This window comes from Triturus cristatus, chromosome 3_1 (genome assembly GCF_964204655.1).
Source record: "Triturus cristatus chromosome 3_1, aTriCri1.1, whole genome shotgun sequence".
In the NCBI taxonomy this organism is placed as follows: domain Eukaryota; kingdom Metazoa; phylum Chordata; class Amphibia; order Caudata; family Salamandridae; genus Triturus; species Triturus cristatus.
In genome coordinates this window covers 817,468,415-817,492,107 of record NC_140583.1, presented here as the reverse complement: position 1 = coordinate 817,492,107, position 23,693 = coordinate 817,468,415, and the positions used below count along the sequence as shown (strand labels likewise).

General features: G+C 42.6%; 1 protein-coding gene across 1 annotated transcript in view; it reads right to left on the bottom strand.

The window, feature by feature from the left end:
- The window catches only part of SPATC1L (spermatogenesis and centriole associated 1 like), a 105,662-nt gene extending 87,098 nt beyond the window's left edge, over positions 1–18,564 (bottom strand). The window contains exon 1 of the mRNA XM_085646405.1: positions 18,405–18,564. The gene's annotated coding sequence lies outside the window, so the exon portion shown is untranslated. The remainder of the gene's footprint in view (positions 1–18,404) is intronic.
- Between the last annotated feature and the right edge of the window lie 5,129 nt (positions 18,565–23,693).

Below are 23,693 nucleotides of genomic sequence, written 5' to 3'. Positions count from 1 at the left end.
TAGTTTATCAAACATAAACTTTTTGACTCAGGTGTCAGGAACCCCTGCGTTAATACAAGGAGACCAGCCTCCTATCCTAAAAAACCACCACTGGCTAAAAACCCTCGTAAAAAAGGAAGAGCTAATCCTTGTTGGAAATCTTCCCTACGTACTGTTTTGCGCCTGTTGAGGAGTTTCGTTTCATTAGGGAATGACCTGACCGCTCCCACTTCCTGTAGTGGTGTGCAGTCTAGTCTTTTTCCCTCGAGACACTTTGAAGCCACTATTGCGCCTGCGTGAGTGCTGCGCGGCGCACTTCAACTGAGAGAATCCTCTGTGTGAAACGTTTCTCCAACGCTCCGTCTTCCAGTCAAGAAACCCAGAAAATAATTGCAGCGAGTTTCAGCCTTCATTATTTCAGGAAAGTACAGAGTACTTATTTTTGGTTTTAAGCTTCTTGTGAGTGACCCGCATATTTACAAATTGCCTCAACAAAGCGCCTTGTCGGCAACATCTCACAGTCACACTTCAGAAGGGCAATACTTCAAGGAAGCTGTTAGTTGGTGACACACCAGTCTCCCAGTCGCCAGAGGTCGTAACCGTGGGGAAAAAGTATCAGAGTTCTAGACCCAGGGAGCAGCTTCAGTGATGAGAGGTTGTCTCCCGCTCAACAAGTAAGAGTGTTTATTTACATTGCCTATTTGAGACCTTCTAATTAAGCAAAATGAGCAGTATATTGACATTTGACAAATCTAGTTGAGTTAAAGACTCTATTTAGTGGTGGCACAATTTTGCAAGTGCTAAGACTATTGGAACAGTTGAGTTTTTGCAGGAATTGAATACAGACTAAGACAAAGTCTCCTTCCGGAAAGAATACTAGTTCATTTGAACAATGAGCAATTTCATTCACTAACTTATTCAAGTGCAAGCTTCATGATAAGACTGATCTCTCCTGACAAGTAAAGGCTAGTCCTTTGTTAACTCCAACTATCTTAAGGGCAGAGATTGTACAGTTGACCAAATAATGCAATTAATCGACAGGAATTCCAGAGAGGGGCTAGTCTCTGGCTGCATTGAGGTAAATTGCAGAATTAGTTTGAAAGAGAGTTACTATATTTCTAGTTCGATAGAGTAGGGAAAAGTAACTGTTGTGTTTATTCTTTCAGGAAAGCAAATTCCGTGAGAAGGAGTTGAAGAAGAAGTAGACACCAAGCAGTCTCTCTTGTTTTGTCTTCCACTTCCCCTTTCCCCCAAACTGAAGTCAGGGGCAGTTGTCTTCACCTGTCGCTGGTTTCAGTAGGGAGGATTTGGGGCAAGGTCATCTGCTCCTGAGGAGATCGCACACCGTAGTTTGACAGATTGAAGTGCCCGCCTCTTAATTGAGGATACAGATCTCCTCCTGGGCAGTATGGCAGAAGGAATAGACTTAAAGTCCTTGACCTTCATATTAGAGAATATGCAGAAGCAATTAGATAATACGTTAGAGGAAAATAAATCCTTGAGAGAGGAAGTTAGGAGATCGAGTCAGGAGTCGATTCAAACCCGACAGAAGTTAGATGAGTTTGTAGCTTCCAGTTCAGTCTTTAATGGAATTCATGGTTCGAACCCTTCTTCCTCCCCCTCAGACATTTCAACACAGGTCATTCATGCCATTTCACCTATCATCCCTTTGGCGTCCCCAGAAAGATATGGAGGAGACCCTCAAAAGGCGCAAATATTTTTAACCCAGTGTTCTTTACATTTCCAGTCCAAAGCGGCATGTATACTGTCGTATCTGAATGGTGATGCAGCTGCGTGGTCGATGTCCTTGGTCACCCGAAATGATCCGATATTATATAATTTTGAAGACTTTAAGGTAGAATTCTCACGAATATTTAATCGTCGATCTGCATCCCAAGCAACTGATAATGAACTTTTTAAACTCAAACAAGGGAATCGTGATTTGATATGTTATCTGGCTCATTTCAATAAATTAATTGTCGAAACAAATTGGCCAGAGGAAAAAAGGGCTGCAATTTTTTACAGAGGATTGAAAGATGAATTAAAAGGTGCGTTGGATCAAATCCCTAGTAGACCAACAGAAATATCAGAGCTCATCAACTTAGTGTTACAGCTAGATCACCGTTTGAGTCAGCGTCAAAATGAGAAGAGAAAGGAGCGTCGAAGGATGGGACATTTGTGTCTATACTGTGGATTGTCAGGCCATTTTGTTAAAGAGTGCCCTAAGAAGCCCAAATAGTCGCAAGCGGTAAAAGGTCGGCTTCACTCGTAGAACTGCACGGGTGGAAGCAGAATCAAAGTTGGTTCCAGTCTCGCAACAAATAGTAAATACCCTACAGTCTGCTGCTCCTCACTTGGTGTCATTCACAGTAAGGTTACGTGAGACAGAAGTTAATGGAGTCTTTGTAATGACTCATTCTGGGGCAACAGGAAACTTCTGCGACATCAAGTACGCCTGACAATTTGGAATTAACTTTGTTGACAAGAAGCTAGTGGAGGCAGTCAGAGCTGTAGACGGCACCAATTTGTCTTCAGGACCCATTACCCATGAGACTGAAGTGGTTCAGTTAACTGGTTTAAATGGCCATTCGGAGTTCATAACGTTTAATTTAATTGATGCGCTGCAGTTTCAGTCAATCCTTGGTCTACCATGGTTGACTGAACACAATCCGCGCATCGATTGGAATAAGAGATCCGTGGTTATGGATTCCCCTTTTTGCAAGGAAAATTGTTTTGGTGAGCAACCAAGTTCATTAGAAGATTCTCCTGCTAGAAATTTGGCTCTTTATCCAGCAGTGATTTGCACTTTGGAGACAAAGGAAATTCCTCCGGAGTACCAAGATTTGTCCCCAGTTTTTGATAAACAGGAAGCTGAAAAGCTCCCCCCCTCATCACCCCTATGACTGCAAGATTGAGATAGAGCCGGGAGCAATTCTAACTTGCAGTCGAATCTATGCCCTCACTGAGACAGAAAACCAATATCTCAAGACTTATCTGGATCAACATCTGGCCAATGGATTTATACGCCCTTCTCAATCTCCTGTTTCCTCTCCTTTATTTTTCATTCCTAAGAAGGATGGAGATCTCCGCGCATGCATTGACTATAGGGCTCTCAATCAGGTGACAATTAAAAAACGCTACCCTCTTCCTTTAATTTCGGTCCTGTTGGATCAGGTAAAAAATGCCCAAATCTACACCAAGTTGGATCTGCGAGGAGCATATCATTTGATTCGAATTGCTTCTGGGGTTGAATGGAAGACTGCGTTCAGAACCTGCTATGGCTTGTTCGAATACCAAGTAATGCCATACGGGTTATGCAATGCTCCAGCTGCGTTCCAGCATTTTGTCAATGATGTCCTGGGAGAATTTTTGGATAGAGTGGCAGTTGTCTATATTGATGAAATTTTAACTTTCTCTGATAGTGTGGAAGAGCACGTTTCTCATGTCAGATCACTTTTGACTAAACTGTTAGAGAACCATCTCTATGTAAAATTGGAGAAATGCGCCTTCCATGTGGAAAAAGATGAGTTTCTGGGATTCGTGTTATCCCCGGGAGGGGTTAGTATGGATTCAACTAAAGTCAGAGCAGTTCTAGATTGGCCTTCCCCCAAAAATGTAAAAGAGATCCAAAGTTTCATCAGATTCTCAATTTTTTACCGAAGGTTTATTCCAGATTTCTCTCACAAAGTGAGCCCAATTACCAGTCTATTGAAGAAAGGGGTCAGGTTTGTTTGGGACAATACAACTGAGGAAGCCTTTCAATTCTTGAAACAATCCTTCACTCAGGCCCCCATCTTATTACACCCAAGAACAGGAGAGCCATTCTATGTAGAGGCTGACGCATCGGATGTGGCAATCGGCGCCATTCCATCTCAACAACACAAGAATACTGGTCAGCTTCACCCTGTGGCCTATTACTCAAGGAAATTAACTCCTCCGGAATGTAACTACTCCATTGCTGATAAAGAGTTGTTAGCTGTGAAAAGTGCATTTTTGGAATGGCGGCATTATTTGATGGGAGCTAGGCACAAGGTCACAGTGTTTACTCCAGAGGAGATCGCACACCGTAGTTTGACAACGGGTGACAGATTTTTACTCAAATCAGAGTATTAAGGCTCCTGTGGTATAGCCGGAAACAGAAAAAGCTTTTGATTTAGTAGAATAGGAAGTTTCATATGCAATCCTTCATTTGTTCACCTTGCCGCCTAGCTTTACGCAATTATTGAAAACATTATATAATGATGCTAAAGCCAATATAATCATCAATAGTATTTCAGCAGGAGAGATTGTTATCAGATGGGGCATTTGTCAAGGGTGCCCAATGTCTTCCATTTTTTTTGCTCTATTTATCGAGCCATTAGCCTGTATCATTCGTCTAGATCGAAGCATTAGTCCCCCCCCCCTCATTTTGGGAGTACCGAAGCTCAAACTATATGCTGAGGATATGGTGCTATATCGAGCTGCAGATAAAACAAATATGCAGCGTGCTTTAGGCAACATTTCTGAATTCACAGCAATCGGCAGAAATAAGATTAATCAGTCAAAGTCGGAAGCCCTATTATTCAACTGTGCCTCCGACATTCTTCCTGCTACTATGCGCAAGACGTTTCAGACAGAGCGCCCCATTCGCTACTTGGGCGTTAAAGCTACTCCAAAATTCAATGATTTATTCATTCTTAATTATGCATCCACCTTATCTAAGGTTTTTGGATTACTTAAACAATGGGAAAAGCTTCCCCTCACGGTCATAGGGCAGATTTCGCTGATCAAAATTAATGTGCTTCCACTGTTTTTGTTTGCTTCATCTAATGTAATTGTTATCATACCTAAATCATTTTTTGAAGCTATTGATACCACAATTTGCGATTCCATTTGGCAAAGGAAAAAGCCATTGTTGAAATTGCTGACCGTCCAATTAACGCTTAAGGAGGGTGGCTTATAACTCCCTCTTTTTAAAATGTATTATCAAGTGGCCCTTTTATATTGCCGGACGTCTGTATTCAAAAGGTTGACCAGCGATTATAATTACTATTTGAATATTATGCTAAAAGCTGCCGGAATTGATCTGTTTTCCTTTTCAGAGATCCCATATTACCAAAAAGAACTATATATAATACACCCAAATTATTGTCGATCATTTTAATTTGGTTTGGCAAGAACATAAACTTCCTCGTCTACACCCTCAAATAAAACTTGACTCTTGTTCAGGGTTGGGTCTACGACATGGTCGGTCCATACTTGCTGCTGAGCTACCTTGGGCTTTCGGAGGCTTACTCATTTTTTTTACAACAATCAATTTACTGCATTGCCAACATTAAGGAGGAATAATCCTCTAATTAGCCCTACACTTTTTCTTTTAGCTATACCCAAATAAAGCATTTTTGCTCTGGCTATCCGTCGGATACGAATAAGCTAACGGACGAAGTCTGTGGGGCCTTTTTTATTGCACATTTAATAGGAGTTGGAAATTGGCATCAAGTTCTACTCCGGAACCTAGGTCCTAAATTATTATCTAACCACATAAGCAAGATTGCTTCTACTACTGGCTGTGAAATAACTCTATCGCAATGGTACAACTATAATCGGTGCAGTATGAAAGCAAATTGTGCAGCTAATTTCAAATTAATGGCTTTTTTATTGGAAATGATGTTATACTATATGCCAGATTAAAAAAAAAGTGTATGGCGGAGTTTAATCGGCATGCTTCAGAAGCAGGTTAGAAGTTGGGAGCTGGCTTTACATAATGTTTATTTGTCCCAGATTGTTTACATTCTGGACCACAATTTTTGTTGAAATTGGGAATTTGATGACGCAAGAAATCACACCTAATCAGAGCCCTATTCAGTATTCCAACACATCCCGTTTTTTAGGTCTTGCTGAGCCAGCGCATGCACTGCTCTGCGAGACATTTAGTATCGGGGTTTTCAAAGTGCTGCCTGGTGGCCTAGCGCTTGCGTTCACGTGAGCATGCACGCGTGCATCCGCCATCTGCCTCCCTTTCAGTGCGATCACTTTAACTTTTTCGTGCTGCTGCGCGCGCGCATCACTAGCGTGGTTTTTTTAGTTTTTTTTTACATTACTAAAGCTTCCCGTGTTGCGCGGCCAATGCTTGTTGTAAATGGGGGATTGTTTTAACTCGGATGTAGACGCAGCGAAATAAGTGTTATCCTAACTAATTTTAACTACAATATAATACTTACACCACTTACTACAACCAACAATTACGCAGATCGAAGCACAGCTTAATAGCATTAAACTAGCTCCCGTTTGAAAGATTTGTCTAACAAAACCCTGAAAACTGCTCTGAACATGCATACATTGATTTTGTTTCTGGAGTCTACGGAGCTTTGATGGAAAAGCGGCCTGCGCGCGCAGGTGAAGAGGATTCGCCTCTTCAATATTAAAGGGAGAGGATAAGGCCTCTCGGCGCTTCTAAGGCTGGGCCAATCGGGGGCAGGTGGCAGCCAGGACGCCGGGCCCGCACCTATAATGCTAGCTTCTGTTTGGGTGATCATCAAGTTGGCATTTCTCAGATTACCGCTTGCGTGTCACAGCCTGCCATTAGTCCAATTTGCATGGCTAATCAAATGACGCGGCGTGCCAGTGAAGCCGGCCATTGTTTCTAGACAAACCCCCAAGGTGGCTGACCCCTATTTGGTTTTGGTGTGGAAAATGCAAATGTATTTTTAAATGACGCCAACTATTTGAGACAATAGCGGCCCATGTTTGTAGTGTGTTTTACTATTCAGGAGAGTGGTGTGTCGCCCTTCATTTCTGATCTTACGTGTATTATCTTTTTGTTTTTATGGGTAAGGTGGTTCGGATTTTATTGTGTTGTTTGTGTGGACATATCCTTACTTTTGCTGTAGAATAGCACTGCTGGTTTTCTCTTTTCACATCCACTTCTCACGTTTTCTTCACATCCTACACTGCACAGTTTGGTTGTTGGTTGTTAGCTGGAGCAATATTTTTTGTTTCAGTAGCTTTCATGTATTAAAGTAGTAGGCAACACAAACCACCTGTGATCTGCTCAAATTGTTTTTAATTTACATACTTATGTTAAACAGAAATTTGACAGAATATTGTTTTTTATTCACTAGCGCTACACAATTAGAAAAACCTGACTGCAAATCAAATACTTGAACAATTTAATAAAATGTAGGAACACAATGTACAGTTTGTTTTAAAGGATAATCAGTAGGTAATGCGTTATGGTCTGTGTAAGACCAATATCTTCATACACAAACTTAAAGAGCACTTAGTGCCATAGGCTTGCACCCAAATAACAGTGATTTCGATCCATCTTACTGATACTCGATTCATCAACCTCTAAAACAGCATCTATCAGGGTTTCCCTGTCAGAAGGGAGCCTGTGACTGCAGACTGCACAGAGCCCTCAGCAGAAGGCGCTTCACTGGTTTGAGAGTTTTACGTCACGGGAGTTATTCAGGCCATCTTCAGAAAGCAAGTGTCTCTTTTTGTGTTTAAATGTGTGATATCTCAAACTTCCTCATCGAGCTGCTCCTAGTGATGAAGATCTGCAGTGGCAAGTTCTGTAGTGTGTAAATACTACACTGTAATAGAGATAGTTGGAAATAAAATAGCCAGCTTGTGATGAAATCAGAGGTTCTCTTTGAGGCTTCTTTTCAGACCCAGGATTGACATCTAGTGTATTTCTCAGCATTCAGTCGTATTATGAGTCCGAATCACTGTCCAATCACAGAGCAAATCCCTACTCCAGGGGGCGTGGTCTGGCCACGAAGGAAGATGGCCGCCTGAATGTGAGGCTCAACTGCGAGAAGGACCCTTGACGGAGATGGCGCACTTTACACCTCAGCAAGGATCACCCCTGTGACAGCTATGCCTTCCTACAGCAGCGCTTTTACTTGTGGCTGAATTTCAGAGTCGAACAACCCTTTTTAGGGTTAATTCTGACTGAAATACTTTCAGCTCTAGCAAGCACGTCCTAGAAGCCTCGGCTCTTGCGTAACCGGAGAGCCCCTCTGGCTGCATTCCTAAGAGGGTTTTATTATCGGGCAAAGTGGAAAAAGGCTCTCTTTGTTCAGTGCTTCAATATTTCTCAGCCAGTAAGAAGTATCTTTGCCTTCTGCTTCTGTGATTAATTCCTGCAATGACATGACCCTTTTCAAGGTTATCTCTGACTGGAACAATTATTCTTTCACCAAATACTTCTGAAGTATCGGAACTCAGCTGTTCCATTGAAACTTCACACACAACCTTTGCTTCCATTAATGTGTGAAATGTTAAAGTTCTTCACTGTTTTTTCTTTTTTTTATATTCTCCAACCTCCGTCTGCCAACACCTTAAGAGAGTAAAATTCAAGAATGGAGTTCACAGGTCAACTAATACTTTTTTCTCTCCTGTGACATTCATTTCCAACATGCTTTCAGATAGACTGTTACTCTTCATTTCAAAGCCCCCTTTCATGTTGGTAATGCGCAATATCTTCACTTAATACCAACTCACTGTCCAGTGGAAATATCTTTCTGCCTATGAAATATTATTTATGAGGAATTTCTATGGCATATTATGCGTTTTTTTGCTCAATGATGTGAACACACTGTCAGCTTTATATTGCATGTTATGAAGGTCTAATGATTTTATACACAATGCAGTAGAAGATTGAGCTCTTTTTTTCTTATAATTTGTATCTTACTAGTTTATTATGCTGATGTTGTTTTTCAGTGACAAACACTAAATATTTTATGTCATAGGATGCCATACATTGTCATTTGTGACTGATTATTTTTGTCATTATTATCGGTAAGAGACTAAAATATTTATTTACGTGAGCCTACAGGATTAAGTGTGATTAGTTTACTCTTTCACCCTCATATTAACCCCTACGTGCTCCAATTGTTTGCATCTGATTGTTAACCGCTTCATTTGTGTCTGGTTTTTTCAACACTCTGCGGACACATTTTACAGATGTCTAATCACAAAAATTACAACAAAAATTCTAAATTGTCTCCTCCTGTAGACACACATAAGCAACTGCGCACTATGCCTACTAAAGGTTCACCCCCAACACCACCTACTTCATCTTTGGTCAACTCAACCGCTGAGTCAGCAGCAACTACGAATCGTATTTTGCAGTAAATTTCAACTATTAGTTGCTGTCTGACAGAAATGGATAATAACATTTCCTCCCTCACGACAGAAACCAAATCCATTAGAGCGGATATTGCGCAATTCCATCAAAAAACGGATGGGCGATTAACTGTAGTGGAAAACAGGCTTGACTCAGTACAAAACAGGGACCAGGATTTTCTACTTCTTCGCAGAAAGCTTGTTGACTTGAAAGATCGCAATAGAAGAGACAATGTTCGCTTCTTTGGATTTCCGGAGAAAATTGAAGGCCAAAATGCTTGGTTATTTCTATGTAAAATTCTTCCCAAATTACTTGGTACTACTTTTGACCCACCATTGGAAATCCAACGTGCTCATCGTATTGGTCCTCCACGATCAAACCTGGATTCTCGACCACGGCCTCTAATTGGTTGTTTTCTGAGACATGAGCAAGTCAGACAGATACTAACATCAGCTCGCACGCAAAGATCTTACATCTATGATGGTCATCAAATACATATGGCAGCTGACTTCTCGAGAGAAACCAACGAAAGAAGGAAACTATTCTTAGCTATGCGACCACAACTGCGGAAGTTGGATATCAAGTATGGCCTGTTTGACCCAGCTCGCTTCCGCCTTACTAAAAATGGTGAATTACAAGACTTTTACAACCCTGAAGACTTACAGCAGTTTCTAGACAGTTTAACAGTTCAGGATATGGATGTACAACATATTTCTCATGAGCAGTCTGATCAAAGTTCTACACAACCTCAACAGTCGACAGATAAAAGGCGTCGCAACCTTGGGGATGTGCGTCCTCGAGGTAGAGAAACAGAGCGACCTTTACGTACACACGAGGATCAAGCGTCCGCCTTGCAGTCTGTAATTACTACCACACAAGATCAACGTAGAGATAAGTCCAGATCTCCCTTAAAATCTGCTCCAGATGGAGAATGAGATGAGTCCCTATTTATTATTCTCATAGTTACGGTCTTAGTTAATATCGTTTTATCAACTTACCGGACTCTTTAAGTTCAGTTAATGCTTACTCCTTGTGTTTACTTACATCTTACTCTTCAGCCAGAAAGATGAACAAGTTCTACTTATATTTATTATAGATGATTATAATATATTACTGAGTGTTTTTCCTTATGGATATACTTACTATGTATTTTAATATGTATCTTATTTCAGTCCCTTTATCAAAAGAATTTTATTGTAAACATTATTTATAATTTTATTTCACATTGGTCATATGTTATACGCTATGATATGTGCTTTTAATGTATTACTATCTCACTTTTTAAGAACAGGCTCTTTATCCATCTTTACAATGCTGACATTCTTTCTTAAATAATACCAATGATTTTCTTATAGTTATTTATGAATTTAAGTTATCAAATGTCGTTTATTATGTAAATATTATTAGAATTGTATTTATGAATGATAATTTTAATAGTTTACTTTAAATTCTGGTATTCAGTCTCATTCATTTATTGCTTTTAGACCCGTTTAATGCTTATCTATGTTTCTTAATGAAATGTGCTTATCCTCCTAACGAATACTATTATATGTATTTGGGTCACAGGAGTTTTCACTCTCTTTACAGCTTTTCTAATTTATTGTCCTGGCTGATATTCATTTTAATTGTCCACCCTCCTTAAGGTGTCTGTACTCATAGTGGTGCTCCAGTGAGCCCAGACCCGCGGTTAAAAGTTAAAAGTTGTAGGTAACGAATCTATATCAATTTTATTGATTCTCTTTTATATTTTAACAGCCAGAAATATACTGATTACATAGAACATTTTGATCTCTCTAATATATATCAATAAGAACCTTCTTTTACATTTTCTTATATCTTTCTCTATTGTTCTATACAATACTTTATTATATTCTTTATTTGCTTCTTTATCACATTTGTCCTCCATAAGTCTTTTTCTTTTCTTCTCTTTTTCTTTTCATATACTAAACTTTCTTAACCTGTAAAACTCTTATTTTCGTACACTTTTCTATTTCTTATCAACCAGAGTACTCTCCCTTCCCATACAGCCCTATTCGCTCCCATTGTATTCCTACCTCTTATTTTTCCCATTTTTGACTAATACATTTATTCCCAATCCCTTTTTAATTGTATCCCATCATGGCTAATATTCATCCTTTATCTACCATTACTTGGAATGTCCATGACCTCACTCATTACATTAAATGGAAGAAGGTACTTTCTTATTTACAGTCCAAACATGTAGACATAGCTTTATTACAAGAAACGCACCTCGATGAGATTGAATCTGACAAACTTTGCAGAGATTGGGTGGGGAAGGTCATTCACAGCAGCATTCACAAAAATGACCCCACAGATACTAATCCTGCCCGCAAATGTGGAGTTGCAATTCTTATCCGCAGATCACTTCCAGTCACGATCTCCAAGACTTGGTCAGATCCTGATAGTCGATATGTATTTGCCAAATTATGTATCGGGAATTCTTACATCTGTCTTGGGTCTATTTATGCTCCGATTGCACTAAAAAGTATTTTTTCCTTCAATTGAATCGCCTCCTCACAGAAATTGATGCCTCGCAATACCTCGTTGGTGGGGATTGGAATTTGGTACAAGATCCTATTTTAGATAAAACTGGTTCGTTTGATAAGGCCAATGCAGCGGATAGAGCGGTATTAAATGACATATTTTTGGATAACTGTTTGGTTGATCATTGGCGTCTTAGTCATCCACAAGACAAAGAATATACGTTCTTCTCATCCTCACATGGTACATTTTCCTGCTTAGACTATTTTATGATATCGCACAAAGCGGTTCAATTAGTCACGGAATCGTGTATCCTAGAAGCAGCCTTGTCTGATCATTCTCCTGTCCTTTTATCTTTAGATTTAGGTCTATCCCAGCCAGGGCGTAAACCATGGCGTATGAGCATTCAAAGACACAGGACGCCCAAGGGTAAACTTCAGTTACAATCCCATCTACAGGACTATCTCTCTATTAACCAGGGTTCTGTCACCTCCAGCAGAACTGTTTGGGCGTCGGCTAAAGCCACTATTAGAGGGCAACTAATGCGCGATGCAGCACTTGCCAATAAGCATAATATTGCAAAGCAGACAGAATTAGAACGAGATATTCAACTCTATTACCGTTTATATACGGCAGATTCTACCTTACAAGTTATTGGAGCAAGCACGTATGTCTCTTAATAGTCTCTTTACATCCAAAGCTGAATTTGCTTTACAAAGGATGAAAGGAAGACATTAAGAGCAAGGGGAGAAGGCCGGGAGGTTGTTAGCTACACAATTACGTCAAAGGGAAGCAGCAATGGCTATTCCAGCTATTCGATCGACTCAAGGTGACATACTTACAAGGCCCCAAGAGATAGTTAATGAATTTGCCTCCTTTTATCAATCCTTATATACTCCAGATAGTCAAATAGACCTAGGTAAGATGTCCTCTTTTTTAGAGAAGGTGAGTCTTCCACGTCTTTCTGATGATGGTAGAGCTCTGCTTGATGGTGAAATCACAAGAGATGAGATCTCTAAAGCCATTACTGCTCTGCCTTATCATAAAGCTCCTGGGAAGGATGGCTTCCCTGCTGAATTTTATAGATGGGCAGGTCATAGTATAATTGATACGTTACATGCTGCATTTCTTGAGGCTGATAAAGAATCATCATTGGGCCCTCTCTCTAATAAAGCAGTTATAGCTGTACTACCTAAACCTGGCAAAGACTCTCTTTTGTGCGGTAGCTATCGTCCCATTTCTTTATTAAATTGTGATATTAAAATCTTGGCTAGCATCTTGGTGTCTCGACTCCGCAAAGTACTGCCTTCTTTAATACATTTCACTCAAGTAGGCTTTGTACCAGGGCGTTCTTCTCAGAACCATCTCCGCACCCTGGCCCACACCTTGTGGTCTGCTAAACATCTTTCAGAAGATACCTTGGCCCTTTCGCTTGATGCAGAAAAAGCGTTTGACCGCATTGAGTGGGAATACCTTTTTACCATTATGCATAGATTTGGTTTGGGTGATCAATTCATCAATAAAGTGCGTTTATTATATGACAATCCCTCAGCTCAGGTTAATTGCAGTGTTTTTTTGTCCAATGCATTTCCAATACGGAGGGGAACACGTCAGGGTTGCCCGTTGTCCCCCCTTCTTTTTCTTTTAGCTATGGAACCACTTGCTGCTGCTATCCGTCAATCTGATGATATTATAGGTGTGCCTCTCCCAATTGGACATTCTAAAATCTATTTATATGCAGATGATATTCTTCTTACTCTTACTAATCTTCCTCGATCTCTTCCGTCCCTTCTTCAAATTATTAAGGATTTCTCCTCCTTTTCGGGTTACAAAATAAATTGGGACAAAAGTGAAGCGTTATCCATTTATAATGGCACTACAAGGGCAGTGATTCATGGATTCCCTTTTCATTGGCAGTCCTCACATCTTAAATGTCTAGGAATTTTGGTCAACAAAGGTTTGGAAGATATGGTTGCAGATAACTTAGCTCCTTTACTTTCTCAAATGCAGAGGGATTTTGATAAGTGGAAAGCTCTGGGTTTATCTCTTTGGGGTAGAGTACAAGCTATCAAAATGGTCACCCTTCCTCGTTTCATCTATGTTTTAGGTATGCTTCCCCTCCAGATTCCTTTAGCTACCCTTAGATTAATAGATTCTAAGATTAAGATTTTTATATGGGGCTCAGCTAAACAACGTCTTGCTATAACAAAATTAAAAGCCCATCAGTTATGTGGAGGTATGGGTCTTCCATCCATTGAACACTATTCCCTTGCTCTACACATCTCCCAATTTTCTTATTTTTTGCCAGGAACTAAAGATGTCCCACAATGGGTTTCCATTGAGCGTCATCTTTCTCTTTTATATGGTAGTGGCACTAGTTCTTCTGATCCCAAGAATCCGATCTTATCAGTCATGCACAAATCTTGGCAAAGGGGGCATCGTATACTAGGCTCAAACGTGTGTATTCATGTTAAGGCTCCTCTTTGGAACAATTCAGCTATCCGTATCAATGGTCGCACTTTATCCTGGCCTTTATGGCAAGCAGCTGGTATTTACTCCCCAGATCAACTTCTTCATGACGGAAATTTTAAATCATTTTCTCAATTATATGAGGAATTTAATCTTCCTATAGAACACTCCTCTAGATACTCTCAACTTCAACAATGTCTGAAGAAACACTTGGGATCTCCCCCTTGGGTGTTGCAGGAGTCCCCAATACTATCTTACCTAAATCTGTGGGGAAAGTTTAGAGGAGTGACCTCTGGTCTTTATAAAACCTTTATGTCTCCTTTATTTTCACAATCTCTCTCGTATGCTCTCCAAAATAAATGGCAATCTCATTTATCTATTTCATTTACGGCTTCTGAATGGGACAAGATACTGGAGGGATTACATAAAGGCGTTCGTGAAGCAAGGCTTAAATTTTGTATATTTAAAATCCTTCATGAATGGCACTGGTCACCAACTAAGTGACATAAAGCTGGATTGCTTTCACACACCAATTGCTGGAGATGTTCCACCTCTGGTTGTGACATAGTTCATATCATTTGCGATTGCCCAGCAACAAGGTCCTTTTGGTCCTTTGTTGGCAAGACTTTACATTCCACAATGCCATTATCCTTACCATTTACACCTGCCACAATCCTTCTACATGATTTTCGACACTTTCCAAAACTTTCTAAATCACAAATACGTCTTCTACACACTGCATTGGCTACAGCTAAAATCTGTATTTTGCGTCATTGGTAGTCTCCTTCTCCACACTCTCAGAAAGAATGGCTGGTGGCAATGATGAAAACAGCCTACATGAGAGCACGATTTATAACCTTCAAGATCAAGTTGATGTATTTCTCCAGACCTGGTCTTCTTTTTTAAAAACTGAAATTAACACTGATGCCAACTCCACTCTCTCTCCTAATGCAAACACTTGAATTAACTAATTCATTATTTTATATTAATTCTATTTCTTTTCTTTTTCTTTTTCCCTTTCCTTTATCCTTCATCAATTTATTTCCCCCACTCCCGTCCTCCTTCTCCTCCCTCCCTTCATCTGGCTCTATTATCTCTCACTGTTCTCTTATTATCGTCTTTACAGTTTATCTCTTTTCTCTTCTTTTCTTCTTTCTTCCACTTTTCATATCAATTTTCTCCTCCCTTTTTAATTTTTGTGCTCTGATCTAATTATTTTAATTTTCTTGTACAAAGTCATTCTCTTTTATATTTAGATTCATTCATATTTTATATATTATATGTATAATATCCAGTTCTTACTCATGTTCTTTATACCATATATCTACTCACTGATTTATTCATTTTAATATTTATGTATAATATGATTCATATTTATCATCAACATATGTATTTAATATTATCAATAATTCATTGTTTTAGTATTTCGGTGTTACTCTGTATTTCATGATAAAATTCAAAAAAAATATCAACACAAATCCCTACTCCAGTGTTCAGTGACAGAAGTGCACATTATAAATGGCATAGTGACCAGACCACGCTGTGTGCACAACCACAATGATAAAAATAGATCTTCTCCACAGACACTTGCAGTGTACCTCCAGGGGTTTCTATGCAGCAGAGATTTCTGAAGGATTTGGCAGACAAAATGATTTGTAGTTGAAGTGTGTACGATGTCTGATCGTTCCATCTACTTTGGCTGAGAGTCTGCAGAAGGGAAAAATAACGCGAAGAGAGAATTCCATAGTACTGTACGTCATTACTAGGTCAATGCTTCTGTAGTTGTGGCTCTCTTAATCAGGAAATCAGGTTTAATGTTTATTTTGTAGTGAGCCACATTTTTAGAACTTGAACAAGATTGATGGTGGCTTTTAGTCACTCAACTTAAGGACATTCTGGAGCTTCTGTGAGCAATGGGAACTGCTGCATTCCAGGGTAGGTGAAAATCAACATAAATTGTTAGTTGCCCAGATTGAAGATGGCTAGCCATCTACCTGTCAATAACATTGCTCATCTGCAATCATGTGTTGTTGATATCAGCATACCCCAAGCTGTTTTTGTGCTGGGATAACAGATGTTATTGTTAGGCAACACAATTTTACACATTTTATCGGCCTCAATAGAATAGGTCGTCAACTCACTGCTACCGAATGTGAATCTGGGGCCTACTACTCATTGTGCACATCTTTGTAAGAGGCGTTCAACTCACCAGCCATTCTTAGTGGCTGTGCAGGGGCATAAGGATTTATATGTATATTTACAGACCTCACACCATTTTCCTAAGCCTATCCTGGGAGATGCTTCAGTGGCCTCCTGTGTGTGACCAAGACGTTACTTACAGTGGGTCTCTGTACATTGAGATCGAGCAATGCTTAAACCAGTCGCCGCTGCTTCTCTGTGCGGATCACAGAGTGTGGCAGGAGTCCTTTGGTGCCACCTGCTATCAATAATTTGTCTAATTATCTCATTTCTAGCTGGGGGTAATGACATTGTGCACATTGTAGCAGTTGTGAGAGCCTAAGCAGAGTGTTCGTTCACTTTTGCTTTGCGATTAGGCATTTTAATAGCAGGACACTTGCATTGTATTTGCATAGTAGGATGTCTGATCTCGACCCACACGCAGTAAGTAGTACTATCGCAGGAGTCCGCACACGGGCTCATTATAACCCAGAGAGCAGCTGATATGTGTACAATGAAACAAGCCAGCCAGAGCAAAATACCATTTTGGGGTTATTAAATGTGGTTCGCTGGCGCATAAATATTACACCCAGCTCTTTGTACCTATGAGATGCAGGACCATATTTTATTCACTGCATTTAATTTTCCATTGAGTGTAACAAAATAATATCTTTAGTTTTGCTGATCATACACCGGAATTGATCTTCAAATATTTTATATTATCTGCACAAGCCAGATTGCTAGTTTAAAGAGCCTTGCCTGCCATTTGATCTGGAAGGGTTCTTATATGTGGTATAGTTAGGTGGCTTGCATTTTTGCTCGCAAGGATTGCATCAAACCAAATGAATAGGTAATGAATGGGTCATCCAGGGGCAGCCTCATTTCACTGAACAGGCAGCTCTGGGCTTTTTTTGATAAATAACACGGCAGCAATTCTTTTTATGTGAGTATATAAATAAATAAAAATCAGCCAGAGAGAGAAGGAGGGAGAGAGCGAGGCCGAGAGCAAGACAGCAATCCGCAGCCACTGTAAGTGCAAGGAGCTGCAGTTATTACCCTGCTTAGAAAAGCAGGACCGCGCATGCAAAACAGTGAAGGTTACCATGACTCCAGTGGTGGCTGGTGACATTTGAAAGTGGTAGGCGTAAAATTATTTTCATACTACTCCCCAGTGAGCGAGACGGAACAACCTAAGGGGGGTTTGAAAAAAGAGTGGACAAATGTTGCATTTTCAAGCAAATTTGAGAAAGCAGGAAGGTTATTATAGCAATGGTGAAAGTGCAGTTATTACATTAATAAAGATCCCTCCCAAAGACATGTCCAGTACAGAGCCACAGGTGGGCAGGCTGTTCGGTATAAACTTAGTGAGGAATTTCCACTACTATAACTTAGAATGACAGGAACACCTACGCTTGTTAGCATCACCGACTGCGCTTGCTTACCTTGTGACACTGCATTTGAGCACAGAAAGCTATTTTTTTACTTTGCTTTCTCGCTGGTGCGAGAAGAAACCTCAGATCAAGTGCATTCATTTAAACTTTGATGCATTTCCACTTCCCTCTGCCTAGCATTCCCCTAATGGCCCAAAGCCTCTCGGGCTGCACTCACTTTTACATTAATCCCCAACACTCTCTCACACTGCTTCTGCCTGCCTCTATTTTTCTCTATCATTCTGGCTGTGTCCTTCTGTCTTATTTTATCTCCCAGTGTCTTTCTCACTCTCTTTCTAATCCCACACCTTCATACGGATCTACGGAGTTGGAGGAGAAAACAAATGTAAGATTTAATTCCTTTTGAAAACATTTAAAATAAACAAAAAACAAACACACAAAATAAAACTCCACTTTTCCCCCAGGAAAAGCAATACAAAATGTGCAACTGCGGCGAGCAGAAAAGCCTCTATAGTGACCCTTCCATTATTCGTCTCAGGATCTCACGATCTCGAAAGCGAATTGAAATGATTGGAAAACAACATTAATGTGCAGGCAAACACAACCATCTAAATAACCGATGTGGGAACGATCAAACACTTTAAATATGTGTTGCATCTTGGTAGCTCAGGACTGTTTCATTCGACAAAACATAAATATACAGCCTGTGATTGCGTTTTTGTAATTAAAGGTGCCCCAGGGCAAAGCTGTTCAGGGAGCGACCTAGTTCTGACCTTCGGTCCCAAATCCCGCTGCACGTTCCGCAAACCAGTTCAGCTGCTAGGGCCTCATCTCAAGGCATGCTTCGCCTAACTGCAGCCATCAAATTTAAGGCAGCTGCGATCGTTGTGAAGGCGAAACCGCACCACCAGCCCAGTCCCGCCGTTATCTCTCAGTTTCAGAGTGCAAAGTCCAGACACCTCACAGCACCACACTGGGGCACCGCAGGGTAGCAGGCCTCATCCGTGAGTCACTACGCAGTACGCACAAGGAGGACGAGTTCTCTCACTAACGATGAGCAATCACAGTGCGGCAGTGCCACCCACCCACGCGCGGCACCCAATGTTATAATGCCTGCCCTCAGGCTCAGGCTGCGCAGTGTCTCTGCCAAAGCAGACGCTGCATTGGCTGCGCCAGGATTGGCTAGGGCCCGGAGACGGCCCGTCCATTAGGAGACTGGGGGCTGCTGCATGAAGCAACCCTCGGCCTCTTGGGTCCCGACTCCCCCGTCACTCTCCTGGCTACAGGAAGGTAGTAGGAGGTGGCTGTAGTGCGCATGTTAGGGCTGGTCACAGCCCACAATAGAGCATGCGCACATTCGCACTATTGTAGCTGCGCTTAGTAAACGCTGCTGTCACCCAACCCTTGCTGCCTCAGCCAGCCCCGCCCCACCACCTTCAGCAGCCGATTACATGAGACTGTCTGCCAGTGCCGATTCCGAACAGAGCGACGAGCGAGTAGTTACTAGTTTTTATTACTTAATTATGAACTCAACTCTCTAGTTGCTTGCGACTGTGAAAGGGGCAATGTGGCTAGTGGGGCAACGCCCCAGCGCCCCAATGGACGCACCGCCCCTGCATGACTCCACTCGGGAGTGATATGCATTTCTTCCCTGTTATGTGTATGTGTGAGAGCCTATTTTATGTAGTGCTCCAAGGGCAAAAATCAAACAGCCAGAAACTGCAGTGCCCTCCACCCAGTCTCCGTTTGTTGTGGACCTGCGACTGGTAAATACAAATTTTAAAAATAGAAAAAAAAGCGCAAGAAGAAATTACAGATATTGGGTGTCACACTGTGTATATATCTCTTTGTTGCCCAGTCAGTGTGCAGTCTTAATGAAGTGGTATTGGCCGTATGTCCATTTTACACTTGTAGGTTTTCTACGGAACGTGTCTGAAGCGAAAATAGGAATAATTGTTTTAATGTTTTCTGTTAGACCAATAACAGCAACATTATTATTAATTTGACAACATATTATTCTTATATCCAGCTCCTTGACACAGCTTCCACATTTGAAATGTTGTGAACACCACGTTTTATCACCTAATGCATTCACTGCAAAGATTGTCTGTACAGTCAATCAGCCATCTAGAGAGATCTCAAAATGGTGGGACTGGCGCGACCTTTCATCCCTACGAGGTCGATACCATTCGACCTCCATTCAACGGGCCACTAATGAAGGCTCCTAACATGCTTCTGTGAGGCAGCAAGCCTGTGGCAGCAAGTGTTACAGAGGAAAGTGATTTTAACATTATCATTGAGGAGAGAATGTCCATTTACTCACTTCCAGTACCCTCCTCAGCACATATAGGCAGCTTACATGTCACTACAAAGACCAGCAACGACCAGAACGGCACACTCCTAAACATGAAAGTAAACCCTGCAGTCTGCACTCTCAATCTCGGCGCTTTAAATGGTGCACCATTACATTTGCTCAAGTCACAATCTATGCAGGGGACAAAAGCGCCCCCCCTTCACCCCAGCATTCCAGTGCCGCACATGTGGAGAAGCCATGGTCCACAGACCACATCACTGCCTGTTAATCGAATACATTTGGGGTTTAAAGCACAGATTTCTTCTGAAACAAGCAGGGACAGCGTCTCCACAACACCATCCTGTGATACCTGTGATTCTATACAAGTCACTTATCTCTCCATGCCTAAATAAACAAGCATTGGTATAGCCAATAGGTCTCGCTTTTGGGACCTTATAAGTATTTAGTTATGCAGCACAATATTCTTGGTGCAACAACATTAACTGTTGCACGGTTAAACACTTATAAGGTCCCAAAGGCGAGACCTATTGGCTATGCCAATGCTTGTCATTATAGCTACTTTAGTGGCAAGGTCTCAGATTTTAGCAAATTGGCATTCTGCAGCTATTCCAACTGTTGCCTAGTGGCGTATTAAAATGTGTAAGGTCAAAAGTAGCAAGACTCTGTGTGAGGCGGCACATAGGTGCGACAGCACGATACCTGTATGTCGAGGGTACCAGCCTGGAGATCGTCTGCAATCTCTACCGAACCAGTGGGAACCTCCTCCGACCCCGATAACCCCGCCCCCGTGTCATGTGTCCCTCCAGGAGCCAGTCCCGAGGTGGAGTACAGCGAAAGTCGTCACGACTGACCCCGGAACAGGAAGCCCTAGACCTGAGAAAACACCGAGGAGATCCGAGGAACGGCGCAACACTGCAGGAGAAGAGACAAAGGGAAAGGAGCAGGCGAGCCGGAGCGAGGGAGAAGCAGAGGAAAACGGCGACCGAGAGGAGGACGCGGATGGGCCTGAAGCCGAGGACCAGTGGAGTGAGGATTGGTGGAGCCCACCGGAGGACGCTGAAGAGCGGCCGCAACCCCGGAGGGTTGCGGCAGAGCCGGTGAGTCCAGCAATACAGGGAATAGGGGGGGAAAGGGCGGCGGGTGGTTATACAGTACCGGGGGTGGGGTAGGGAGGGTGGCATTGCATAGCACGAGGGGCACAGATCGTAACAAACCTGGAATCACACTCTCCGTCCTCTTGCACCACCTACCTTTTGTTTTCTTTTTGTTATGGTACTCATAGCCACCTATACCCAGGCCCTTGACGACCTATAGATCTTACGTCCCTCATCCCAAAAAAACCCCTTTGGGTGTCTTACTCTCAGCTTGGCACGTATCCTTTTGTTTTGTGCACCAACCGGGTGAGGTGACTGGTGTAGTTAAAATCATAGAGAAAATAGCTGACGGCTCCTCTTCTTGTCTCTCCCCTCTGCGTGAGCCTCCGCAAGCCCACCCTGATGACAGGAGCCTCCATCACGGAGAAGAGTACCAAGAGAGAAGCCACGAGAGGAAGAAAGGAGTCCACTGTATATAAATCACCCCGCGAACCTGTTGACTTGAATAAAAACCCTAAAGATTGCACATTACATCCAGCCTCCGCGTCTGTGTATCCGGCCCGCCCTTCCCCCACGCTCACAGGTGGTGTCAGAAGTGGGATCCTCCGGAGACATGGAGGCTGTGATCAGACAAATGGCGGACAGCCAGGAGAGCCTGGGAAAGGCCATGGAGAGGTTCCTCACGGTGGTGGAAGAGGATCGGGACCGACTACAACAGACGATAGCCGGTCAGGGGCAGACGCAGGAAACGGCTCTAGGAAAACTCGCCGATGCCATCAGTCAACAGAGAGGGACCACCACACTCCCCTCCCTTGTCCTCCAGAAATATGTGAGTGGAGAAGACCCCGACTATTTTTTCAACAACTTTGAAAGAATGGCGCTGGCAGCCGCATGGCCCGCCGATAAGTGGGGACAGTACCTCGGACCTCTCCTCTCAGGAGACCTGCAAGCCACCTATCAGGCCGCCAATATACAAGGCCTCACCACTTATGAAGACATAAAACGGTGTATTCTCGAACGCTTAGGGGTAGACGAAGAAACATACTGCATGAGATTGCGACAGGTAAAAGAAGGCTCCCAAGAAACACCAAGGTCACTGTACTTCCGGGTACGAGACTTAACCGACCGTTGGCTCAAACCGTCCACCTCCACTAAGGAGGAGATCATGTCTAAAATATACCTCGAACAGTATCTCGCCTCATTACATCCCCCCTTACAGAGGTGGGTACGTCAACATGCCCACCTCACATTAGAGACCGCGGTTGAGATTGCCAGCACCTTTAGCCGCGCGCACGAGCTGCAGAAGGGACGTGACGAAACCCCCTGGAAACCTGGAACCAGCGGAACCCACCGACCCAGCCAAACCCCAACACCCGTATCCCGGAGACCGGGCCCTATCACTATAGAACCAGGACCTCCTCTCCTTAGAGCCCATGTACCCGGCCCTCAATGTTACCACTGTGGAGGACTGGGACACATAGCCCGCTTCTGTCCGCAGAAAGAGGAGCCTATGGAAGTTGGCTTCACCCGGTACCTGTACTGCTCCCAACAAGGGAGGCCGCTACCACCATATCGCTGTAAGGTGCAGATAAATGGAGAAACTGTAACCGCCCTTGCAGATACTGGGTGTCTGCAGAGTGTTCTACGACCACAAGACCTTAAACAAAAACCCGAGACCATTGAGGGGTCCGTAGCTATACAGTGCGTCCATGGTGATACCAAACACTACCCTACTACCCAGGTTCGCATCCAACACCCAACTGACTCGGGGTCCTCCCTGAAAGTAGGTCTCATCCCCCGCCTGCTCGAACAGCTTATTCTTGGGAATGATTATTCCCTGTTGGGTAATTTGATAAATGAGACAACCCCTAAAGCAAAAGACTGGTGGACAGAAGCTTCCTTCTCCCAGGAAGAGAATCCCGGATGCCCCCCTACCAAAGAAAAGAAGAGCCGTAGACAGAGGAGAAAAGAAAAAGGGGTCTTCCCGATCCGGATCGAAGAACACCCCTGGGAGACAGACCGAGACTTCTACGCCACCCAAAGAGAGGACCCTGTCTTACAAAAAGCATGGAGCAAAGCACTAGAAAACGACGACCCTCTCCAAGTAGGTCCCTTCTTCTTTAAGAAAAACGGGCTATTGTATAGAAAGGGGGGTCCTACTCAACCTGCACAATTATTGGTTCCCGGTCCCTTTCGCGAGAAGGTACTATACCTCGCCCACAGTCACCTCTTGGGGGGTCATTTCAGTGATAAAAAAACCGAACAGGCCATTCTGGAAAAATTCTATTGGCCAGGCATATATCAGCAGGTCCGTACTTATTGTCGGAGTTGCCCCATATGTCAGAAGAACAGTAGATACAAACCCTCCCGTGTTCCCCTACGACCCCTTCCCATTATTGACGAACCCTTCCACAGGATAGGGATGGACATCATAAGGCCATTATTACCGTCCAAAAGCGGGTGCCGGTATGTCCTTGTCTTAGTGGACTACGCCACCCGTTTTCCAGCGGCGATTCCCCTAAGACAGCCAGACGCCCCTAACATAGCCAAAGCTATGATCACTGTATATTCCAGAGTGGGGTTCCCCAAGGAGGTCCTCACAGACCAAGGGACCCCTTTTGTCTCAAAGCTCATGAAACAGGTATGTGACCAGC